The sequence below is a fragment of the Trichoplusia ni genome, chromosome 1, assembly GCF_003590095.1.
Source record: "Trichoplusia ni isolate ovarian cell line Hi5 chromosome 1, tn1, whole genome shotgun sequence".
Lineage (NCBI taxonomy): Eukaryota > Metazoa > Arthropoda > Insecta > Lepidoptera > Noctuidae > Trichoplusia > Trichoplusia ni.
Genome location: NC_039478.1, coordinates 8,328,772 through 8,341,372, shown reverse-complemented (window position 1 = coordinate 8,341,372; position 12,601 = coordinate 8,328,772).

Below are 12,601 nucleotides of genomic sequence, written 5' to 3'. Positions count from 1 at the left end.
TTTAAATTTAGCTCTATATTTAAATAATTGTCTCAAATGAGTGCCAGGTACTAAGCGCACCAGAAATTCACTCCGAATTTTACAGGTCAAGGGAGCCATATGAACAATAACGATTTTTTACAATTAGACTGCCCTATTAGAGTAACCGTAACAAGCGAATTATCTATGTGAAAAGAGTAATGAAAATTCATCGTTGTCGTTACCTGGAGGTTGATCAGGGGTTCGGAACATGGATTTGCTAAACGGATCTCGATTTACTACCCAAGGCACGTACTGACGACATTGGCTATAAACCATTCCGATATCGGACGTCGAGGAACTGAGCCGTTCGACTCAGAAATAATAGTGGCTCACGAGCGACAAAGAAACCCAAGTCTATCTTACTATTTCTGAGTATAGGGGTACACGGATTGGCAGGGTCAATTTTTTACTTACTTAATTGGATCGCTTAGTCTAACCCAATTTTTTCAGACGGTTGTCATCGATTATGCCTAATAATCACAGTATGCCAATGGTAATTAATTTCATACCAATATAGCAATAGTACGTTATCCCTAAACAAGGCACAGGTTAAAGATTGCCGTAAAATAGGTTCTTTATCTTGACTCTCAACTTGAAAATTCTTGTGAACCTTTCCACTTCAACAAGAGAAGCCTTTTAGATAATTCTACACACTCTACAGTAAGATAGAGATAATACTCGCCAAGCACGTAACGCCCATGGGTCTCGTGATTTGTCTCAGCCAGAATCAGATAACTATACAAGTATACATAAGTACACACAAACATTTCTACAATCTCTTGTGTAGTTCACTGGTCCCTGCAGAAATTGACCGTGTGATCGAAATTCGGTCAGGAGGACATTACTTAACGTTGCTACCCCAATCAATGTTACAATTTAGATGCCTTAAATATATGACTAAAGGCGCAGTTAATTGGGTATTATTTTATGATCCCTTCTTATATATTTCAGTTATTTACAGTTAACGTGATGGATAAAAAAGTTACTGTAATAACAATAAAATTACCGCAATGTAAGCGTGGTTCTCTTATCACGTTTTATTTTTTTCATAATTTGAATAATGCTATTTATTCAGGATAAAACCTCGACGCTTTTCTTGTTTAGCAATTGTCTATTAAAAAACAATCATCCATATATTCATTTGATATATCTACTGTGATAAAAGCTATAAGTGGTAGCATATTATAAGCTAAATATTGATTCTATTGTCTATTCTAAACCGCTACCATAAACTATGGCCCTATCAACATTAATAAAGTATGTAAATGTAGGGATATAATTCTAAATAGAGTAATAACAATGATAATGTTTTAGAAACACGCTTCTGATGATTTATTATAATGACAATTATAAAAAAATAGTTCCAGTGAACGAAGTAATTAATTTAAATACTGTTATTTTTTATAAGCCGTTTATTTACAACAAGTGTTACTTTCAATAGTCAGTAAGATAGTTTAAGACTAAAGAGTTCTAGTTAAGTTTTATGGTCTATTATTATGTTAATTGTGAGCCAAGTAATCGTTCACGCCCGTTACAATCGTAATCAGTGCTAATTAAATATTATTTATTAGTTACTGGAACCGCCCTGAGTAAGTCAAGGAGAGTTATGATAAGATGCTAATCTTATCGTGCATCACGTTAAAGGTTGTCGGGCCAATAATGACATTCAGCTATCCTGGGAAACAAATTAATGGATAGCGATCGAGATACTTGCAGTTTTTACGCTGAACAGATTACATTGCCGTCTCAAGTACTGTGGCAAAAGAAAACGCTTCTTAACGATCGATGTAAAGCTAAGTTTTAAGTGTAGGTAGGATTGTCTTTTCTGATCGAAAACGTAGAGCTACTTCAGTAGTTTCAGGCTTGGAACGGTGCCGCGAGTGTCACTTTATATCACACTAGGATCTGTCTAGATACGTTTTTGTAAACAAAGTCTTTTATTTGGTGCTGGCACGTTGACATATAATGACAGTCAGATGGTGTTCACGGTACAAATAACATAGATTTACTTGGTGTGGTTGTTAAAGATTTAGGTTTTCGGCTTTTGGCTTTTTAGATAAATAAAATGTTACAGACATGAGTGATTCATAAGTAATATAGCATGCAAAGAAGTATAGTAATAAACAAAATTCAAATAATTTTCGTACGGGTTTATGGACTTTACCAAGTTGTTTTCGTTTTCCTCATGCACATTTACGTATGCATCCAAATAGAATTGAGGAAAAAAATGTAGCAAACAATTAAGTGCTTAGTCTAACCTCAAATATATGCCTGTTGTCTGAGGTTAGCTTAGTGTAAATATTTTGGTTTCGTCAACGTTTTCTCTTCGTGAGTCGATTAATAAGACAGTAAGCTACATGTTTATTCAATAACTTACTGTTCCCCAAAAAATGTCTTGTATGTAGAATAGAGAAGAAAAGGAGGATAAGCCACTGTTTCAGGGTAGATACAAAGTTATTGAGTCAGTCATTCAAAAAGGGCAGCAAGCACTAATAAAAAACTATTTACCAAGTATCGTGTCCTTGTCTTTTAAATGTTTCTTAGAAATATAAGGGACAGAGCAAGGTTGCAATACAATTAAGGCATTGGCCGCAGGACTCGAAAAATAACAATGACCACTCATTAAAATAGTAGCATAAAGAATAATGAAACGCGGTGGAAGATTAGCACACAATTTGGATTGGCACAACAAGAACCAACAAACCATGTTGAAATACATTTTGACAAAACTAAAAATATTTCAAACTTGCTTCTTATCAGTCAAGTGACAGCGTAATTATTGTATCGAAGTATTTCCCACGTCGCACTACATTATCTGTCACTCAACTTTAATGAGGTCGTTATGATATGTAATAGTAAATAGTGAAGATTTCGGCTGTCTACGTATACAGGCTACAAGAACTCGGGTCATAAATGAACGCAGCGTGGGTCTTTAACAAAAAGAGCATAACAGATCATGTATAGAGAAAGCGTGTTATGGTTTAAATTTCATTTCGAAAATGTTTTCACCCACCGTTGGCTTGGATGTTGGGGATATCGGAGTCGCCATCTTTACTGGTTTATTTAACGAGGTTTTAATTTAAACAGATGTTATTTTATATCATTCATGCGTTTTATTGGTGTTTTAGTTAATAAGGTAGTCAAAGTTATTAATTTTGTTTTGTTATTGACAAATTTTATACCTGAGGAGTCAGGTTTATGAAATCTGTGTAAAACCTTTTAAACCTAGACTTACGTCTCGTCTTTGTACCTAATGACTTTCAGAAACTCGTTCTCTTTTAAAAGCTTGATATTAAAAATGAATTTCAAGCCTGACATGTTTACATCTCATACATTAGACTAAGCAACGGTAGTCAGAGGATAAGTTGCAATATATCTTGATACCTTTTACTTTTATGAGATAGAAACGCGAATGCTACACAAGACAGGAACTTCATGATGTACAAAACTTGTTTACAGCACCGCTATCCCATACTTGTTTTGCACGACTTTTATCTGCAAATGCGAATAAGCAAAAATATGTTACGTGCTATTACGCAATTTACATTTAGATATAAGATAGGATTGTTGCAAAATGACTTTCATTTTGATAAAATAGACGTAATGGACATATGCAGTTCAAGAGACTAGTTTTCGTTCTATGCAGGGATAATATAATGTAGAAAGCGTTGCTTTCTCGTTAAATCAGAAGGCACCGGCGGATACAGTTGACATTGGTATAACCGCGTTGTTGACCTTTCGCACGATGTGAACGTTGATGAAATACACAATGCAGTTGACACAAGGTGAAATTTGTACAAAGTGAACGGCTCGGCTAAAGTAAGGATGCTTGCTGAGGACACGTTGACCCGCGGTAAAACCTTGATTGCGTTCCCTCTGCACTGTTGCCCAATTCCATTGCTAATGACTGTATAATCACAACTATAACCTTAGATCAAAATTAACATGGCAATGGAAATCAAACAACTTAAAAATCGTTACTTCTATACATATTGTTGGGTTTTAAGTAAGAGGTATTTATAATTCACAACATTTATTAATCTTTTTTCGGGGTTTTAATTTATTTTGTTCAATCACGTCTGCTGTAGTCTGTCTAGACAATGGAGTATAAGTAAGAAAATATAAAGAAAATCATACGTGAAAAATACATAATGATGATACATCACGTAGGCAGCTTCACAACCTCGACTGTTATTTAGCCTTCAAGCCGCCTTACTGTTGAGTGTCGCGAGGTAGCATTGCGAAAGTTGACAACACCGTACGTGAGCAGATTGTAGAGGATTGACATTCTGTAGCGTTCGCTTTGCATTTCAGTTCCAATTCTAATACAATATCGCCGCTACATTACATATTGAATTGGAGATTTAATTAACTGTTATAAAAGTTTTTATGGCTCAATAAATCGATGCTCCAGTGCCTTATTGCCCATCATAGTAGATGTCACTTGCTACTATTTTAACGACAGCCGCATAGAACATTAAACTATATTAAATACAGAGATCTAGAAGAGCTAGGTTAAGGGGCAGTTTATGTCGCAAAACGATATCATAAGAAGCAGTTGTGTGCAGATCATAATTAAGTACATAGTGTCCAGACTCTTGACGTTGTTAATGGGTTCGGTAGTAACAATGCGATATTACGACCCACTCGGTACCCACACAAACAGCAAATATCCTTACACATCAAACTAATGAGCGCTAGGACAACAAGGTTGCGGTGACTAGGTACATGCAGTAACACCGAACGAGAAAACGAATTGACGTTTCATAAGTCGCTGTCAATACTAATAAAACTCTTAAAACTATGGTTTAAGATATCACTCAAACATGATACGTTTGCATACATTCATCTTGGCTAGTCTTATAATTTATCGAAATAAACCATCGATAGTCACTTTCAAACTGTTACAGTCGCGTAATTAATTTGTGAATGCAATGGAAAGTATATTTTTTATTGCAGGAAGTACCTCCTTACAAAATGCGACCTTAGTACCAAACAAATCAAGCCCAGGTCGGGCTTGGGAAATAATTAATCTTCGTCCAAACGGTAACGTGATATGCCCAATGTCTGTAGGAATCGTGTTGCGGAATCTTATTAAATATCTACACCTCGCTGGAGTTATTGTTCACCACTCATTGTTATAATTAGTCATTAATAATCTGTCTTGTCAGCGTTGGTTGTATGATTAATAAACCGAGATATTAAACACCAGCTGGCCGCACTCAGAAACAATAGGTTTTTCTCGCGTAACAAACATAGATACAGATGTTGGAATTACGTACACAACCATAGCAGGTATAACTATTCATAATATTCCAATTGAAAACAATTTAATATGATAATTTCAATGTTATAAAATCAATTGCCAAGTCGCTTTATGATAGTTAATAGAAACTTATCAAGTTGTAAATCTAACTGACAAAACTGCTCATTAACTAATATGTAATTATGTGGTTGTTGGAATCAACGCATTTATGAACATAATACTTGATCAATTTGTGATAATTTATGTTTATTTTGCTTAAATGTCAAGTTGTTTCATAGTTATTTATAAACCAGATATCTAAGTCGCTAATCTTCCGTGTATTAGGAGGCTGAAACTTATGACCAATGACAGCCGTGAACTAAAGGGGCCATTTTGAGAGTGTTATTAAAAAGTTAATGATACCGCCACAGTAGAAGCGGGTCATCGTCATTTTGTGTCACTATCTGGTTAGGTACGTAATTACTTTAGTGGACAATTGTTGGAATGGTTATTTCAGGAGTTAGGTTAACGGCCTAGACGCACTCAAGGCTTAGAACAGCCCGGGCCAGCTGAGTGGTGAACTGTCGGCCAGTTCAAGGGCGTCAGGTGAATGCCACTAGTCAGGTTTTTTACCATCAAAACCCGCTTACGTGACGACTGGGCTTATCGAAGCCGGATGAACAGTGAGCGTTGCTAATACCTAACGACTTGGACTGTATAGAGCAGACTCACGTCATGTTACCAGATTAGGACATAGGAACTCAGTTCACATGTATACGTAGGTACATAATGAAACACAAAATTTACTACCTATAAATGCAATTGAAGAATCATCCAACTCAACTCGTAAAAGCGTAATTCGTAAACTTTACGCTGCCATGAGCAATTTAAAATCTCGTTTGAACTCTTCCGTTGTACGCAGAGCGAACCTTTACTTAATTTGAATAACGTATGAGATTCTACTCCGAGCGGTGTCGCAATGATAACGAGTCACAACCGTCTAAACACAAAACACTTTACGCGGCTACTTCTACACCATACACATTTTTCTCTTGAGATCCTTGAGAAAAATAAAATAAAGGAATTCTCGGTAAAAGATAACAAGTTACACCTGCGGGGAGCCCGTATAACTAGCTATAACTAGGTAAGAGAGTAAAACCTTTGTTCTTTCTCGTTCGTGGCCCGACTCTACGAAAAATTATCTTTTTACTTTTTTGCTGAGTCGCTCCCGAAGCGGTGCGGACCGCGCGAGCAGGTAGACTGCTGAATATAATAAACGTTTATTCTATACGTACACATTTAGGTAACATTTTGAAAACGTCGTTATGCATTACTGCTTAAATTCTACGCTGAACGTGTTTGAGCGAGACGAATGGCCTTTGGAAATCTTATCGACTAAAGTAAAACAGAATAAAATTATAATTAGAATATTAATTGGATTTTCGAGTATCTAGAGTGGCAATAGATTTTCCGTAGTTATCTTAGTGCCACGCAATTAAAAAAACACTCAGACCGTGATTGGTTTTCATTAGCATTTTATTGGAAACTATAGTATCAAGGGACTGTAGGAAATTAAATAAAAAAATTGAATGATTTCTCTAGAAATAATTGTATTACCCAAATGTTTTTTTTTCAACAAATCTGTACTCGTGGTTTTATATATATGAAACTATTAATAACTAATCATTACATACAGCAAATAATATTTTTTAATATGTGTTGAGTTAATAATGAAACAAGTATCAGAATACTCAGGTACCAGCAATTATGTGATCTACAAACCAGGAAATAAAGAATGCCCAAGTAACCAAGTATTGAGCAAAAAATAAATAACAATAATATAATCACTATGCATATGATTTAATAACATGATACCATAGTGATTAAGTATTTCGTTGGCAATAAAACTTACTGAGAAATCTGAGAATAAAACAGCTTTGTATAACATGAACTTTAAGTTGATTTGATTGAATTGAATTGCTCAATTATGTTATGATACCAACATAAATTATTTTGTAAAGGATTATAATTTGGGTACAGCATAAAAAGCATAGTTTATTGTATGACTTTCAGTTGGTATTACTTACCAACTTCAAATGTCATGTAAAGATTATAATTTTTTGTCATATATTACCTGAAAAAAAGGACAATGTATGTATTAGTATGGAAAATAACAGAACAGAAAACAAACACAAAGGATAAATTAGTTTAGAATATTTGAACAAAGGATTTAACTATTTCTCATTAAGATAGAGAGTCATTAAGATGAGTAATTTAATTAGGAAATAATTAAATTATTAAAACCGCACATGACTCAGTTTCCCATTTTAGATGTTATTATAATGTTTTAATGTAGTTAGTAATTTCTATAACTAAAACTAGAGGAAATACAATATCTTCTTGGACGGTTAAGGTAATGTATTTAACAAAAATAATTGTAATTTATATTTATTTTAAATAGGTAAGTATATGTTTTTTTCTGAGAAATAGTTGAAATGTAGGATGTGGCCGTTTTTAACAGTTGTATTACAATTATTAAATCAAATTGAGGTTTTTTTTAAAAAGTCTGCCAAGAATAATATTTATAAAAGTTCTTGTTATAAGATTAGGCAACATTAATACACTTTATTAAATTTAACAAACTGACAACATTGATAAAATACCAATCTTAGAAGTTGATAAGCTTTTATAAACAAACAAATTTGTCAGTATAGATATTTGCATGTAGGTACGAATTATAGATGCAACATTAATATATTATTGCTATATTATGAGTGAAACATAAATGAACCCTTACAAGTGAGAAGACTGAGTCAGAACTCGGACCTTGGCGTTCAAGAAACGCGAATGGCGTGAGGCGAGAGACGCCTGTTTATTTAGCTACGAAGTACAATACCCAGCTGTTCGCTAAACCACATGTACCTACCCAACTACCTGCATACAGGTAGATAGAAACTACCTGTGTTATGTTCACACTAACGGACATACCTCCTCTGCCAATACTTCCTCAATATTTAATAATACCGAATTGAAGCCGACAGGTTACATTTAATGATTATCGACCCATGTGGCTCGCGTTGCTCGCTAGCCCTAACTTTATCAAAAGACAAACTTTTAAGCACCCAAACATCAAGTCAAAGTAACTTTTATACTTAATCCTTGGACTGCCAAGTTTGAAGCTTGCCTAAAGCCATGGCGTCAATTTTTCTTTGCAAGCCAAGCGTCACTAGAAACAATGAAAACATTTTTTTTACCTTCGTTTTCGTGACTCCACGGTGCCGCTTTAGTTTCCCAGCGCTGAATACTATATTTATTCACAGCACTTATCATCACAATACTATAAATAGTTAAGTTACTTATTCTACCATCAAACTTTTGAAATAATCGTAATTAATTTAAATAACATAAAATACACAAGCTATGGATAATACAAGCAAGGGTTCGGGACATGACACAAATCACAAAACAAACCAATAGAAAAAGAGAAAAAAACAAAACGCACGACGCGCATGCGTCTCTTCGACTCTGTCGGTAAAGCAGTTGAATTATTGTTTTTAACATCAATAATAAGGCTGGCGTCATTTAGTTTCTATACATAATATTGAATCGTATCGAATTTTCAATAGCAAAATAGTTTTCAAAATTTTGTGATTAATAAACCGAATTAAATTACGCAAGTAAAGTTTACATTTTAATTGTTAGTTCTAAGAAATGTCAAAGTTGTTCTTGTTCACTATCGAAGTTTATATTATTTCTTACAAACGGATATTGTTATTGTTTTATAGTTTTGCAGGAATACAATCTAAAATTCAAGAAAGCGAAAGTATTAGCAATTATTATTAAAAAAAAATGCCAGAGTTCGATCACTAGTCGGTAAAACAGTCCAGAGCTCCATCTAGTGGCACACTTTGTAATTGATCAAATCACAGGCTGATGTTATAATTTTGACTAATGAACTAGATGTCGCTAAGATAGCTTTTTAGTTCGCAGGATTGCTTCGCATTGTGTTGGTGTGCGATCATTAATGAAGATGGCGCTAACACTGCTGGCACAACACTGCCACTAACACTAACACTGCTGGAACCTAATGGTCCAAGATATCTTTTTGCATCAATGGTCAATCATACATGCTATACTTATGCATATCTATAATAAATAAATAAACTATAATTTCGACTGACGCGCGACGAACAAACGGACACACGAGCGACTCTTTATAATGTTCAGTTATTCAGAGGTTCGGGACCGTAAAAATTGTCTAACGATAAAAGTTAAATCTCTTACCCCCAAAAACGACCTATGCAATGTAACTTATTAATAGTAAAATATAAACATTTATAATCAGCTACATAATAAGAATCCGTCAAATAACAAACGATAATTTGTTCGACATTCTTATGTTTATAACATCCCGATTTAAAACGCACCTAATAATAAAACAATAAGGTGAACTCTATTTCACGGTGACTTATCTTCGGCAGAATATCTTTAAAGACAAGCCATGAGCCATAAAGCAAACTCAGAGAGTCGCCGATTATCTACACTTGTTATAGACAGTTATAGAAATCGGATACATGCATCCTTCACGGCCGCATTGACGATTTGTTAAGGATTACTATATCTGCCGGTTCAAGTCAATTTTCAAAACGGCAAAATATGAATAATGATTTAAGAAATTGTCTGCCATAGTTTAGTATTTTTTTGGTACATGGGACAATGATGGGTACGGGTATTGTATTAGGTATTATTTGGATTTTGTATATAAGTGGTAAATTTTGGTTATACCTATAGGTATGTGTGGGAAAAAATAAAGACAAGAAGTAACAAAAAAACAATGTTGAGAAAGTAGGTCACAACACGAGGTAACAAACATAAAAAAAAAAATACAGTCGAATTGAGAACCTCCTCCTTTTTTTGAAGTCGGTTAAAAATAAAAACTGCTGAAAAAGAAAATTGTTAATCAGTCACTCTGTTTGTTTCAAACTAATGTTTAATTAATGTAGGTACGGTTTATGCTTATTTAAATAAAAAGCATAAATACTAAATGGCAACACTTAGATATAGGTACTTACGTAGGTACTTATTCGACTGGCAGCAACTTTCAATATTTCCTGCTACAATGATCTGATATTATTTTTTTAAGAGGATGATAAAGTCAATTACGTCTTATAAGAGCTGCTCTATTAAGGACTAAGGACAAACATAAACTTTCACGACCATTGAGTTTTTGTATACAAAATAAGTAATCTATAAATGGCATTGTTTTCAAAAAAATATTGTGTTTACAAAAATATCACTGCTGTGTTACATTATCCAAAACGCTTACCCTGTCTGTCACTTCAGGAACAAGTAGGTTACCGCCAAAAATCCACCTGACGTCTTACCTTTTTAAATTACCTTCATTTCGTCGGCACGTCAAAGGTGGAAAGGGCAAGGGAAGGCAGTCATACAGCCTCGAGTGGCCCTATTAGGTCCAGCCTCTTGCCTTTGTCGACTCAGCGGGGCTTGACGTGTCTTTGAGATAAGAATTGGGTCGACATTTTCTTGGAACATCAAAGAAAATGTCAAATATTCACCTTGTTAAGGAATTTCATTTTGTTTAAGCAGCTAAGTACCTAATAATGTTTATATAATTGGCGTTTATATATTTCGTAAGTAAATAACGGACTTAGAAGTCCGTAAATATGATTTAAAGCTGACTTTTAGGATACATTTGCGTGTTAATGTGTAATATGTTTTGTTCTGAATTATAGCTAAAAAAAGTAATATTTATAAGTAAGTATATTTTTAATACAGTAAACATACCTTGTGATATTTCTTGGTTTTTTAACCGTAACGTTAGTTTAAGTGCCATGAAATGTGGCTTTTTATTTGCCTGTTTTATCAATAAATTCTTACTAATATCAGAAATGCGAACATAGTACCTAATGCTCTTTGATACGATTCGAATCGCGGCTTGAAGGTTTTAATGAAATCGGGAAGATTAGATTTCAAATAATATTGACTAAAATAATTTTAGAAAAACATTTACCAACTTTTTCAATCTGGATTTTGTCGATCTAAGTCAGTAAGAAAGCTCATGTCGATATCATACCATGGATCCATTTTCGGTTACCTTAACATTTGTAACATCTTGCGTATCACCTAAGTTAGGTGACCTAACATACATCTTAACAATTAATGGCAAAGGTACTTGGCAAGGGCACGGACAATAAAACTCTACAATGTTTTGATTTAGAATGAGGGTCTCAACAATTACGACCGCCGGTACAACCGGTAACTCAGTATAATATGATTAATTATTAGGTGTAAGATATTTTTTTTATTACGTGCAATAATCCTTAGTTACCAACCTACAATTAGGGTGTCTCTTTTCTCCTTCCTTTTCCCTTCTTTCTAACCTTTTTGATATTACTGAACTATACGCTAAACACTGGCTTATCCAAAATACCATCAGGAATATAAAAAAGTCCTCGGCGTCAATTAAAATAAAAACAAGTGAACTCTATACCCCTTTAGAACACATTTCTGTTGTGTTTCTTTTCAATACAGCGAAGACTTGTACGGAATCAGTATTGTTACGTCATTCTGTTAACTTTTGTGTTTGATTTGCAAAACATTGTATAATTTAATACTTGATTATTTAATACCATGAAGAACAGTTTCTTAACGTAATGTTAAATAAACTGCGTCTACTTCAATAAAACAGAAATCTGTTTTTGAAGTGACATTTCTATGAAATTATTTGTCTAAAAAAGTAGAAGTCACTTTTAATATGTGAATTATTTTGTGAATGCATTACTTGTTGGTTTTTGAAGGAAGATAAAGGACTAGCCCTGACTTTTAAATTAAATTAATATGAGTTTTGAATTTCTGGTCACCCAATATAATTCTCACAGCATGTAAGAGAATGGAGAACTCTTATATTCTTTGTTTAGATGAGGATAACATTACGACTGTTTCGATGGAATGAGGAGGTCTGATTGAAAGAAATGTGTACCAAAAAGCCTTCTCTACTGCAAACGTTTTGCGAAGAATGAGTGTATTTCAAAGCGAATTCAAGTATTACCGTCATAACAGACTAATTAAATGTTAACAAACATCCGTCGTGATGTCTCGGATGACCTGGATCCGGCGGAGGCTGGCGGCGGGCGGCGGGGGGCGGGGGAGCAAATCGATGTGTTGCCATGGCAACCGCGACGTCTGCCGAGGAGCCTGCGCTCTACTGTCCCTTTCTGTCTCGCCTTGATATCATATCACATGGTCGACATCGAGAAACAGCCGTAAGTCAACACGGGTTTACTCTAGATTCACTTTTAAAACTCAAGAATTAAG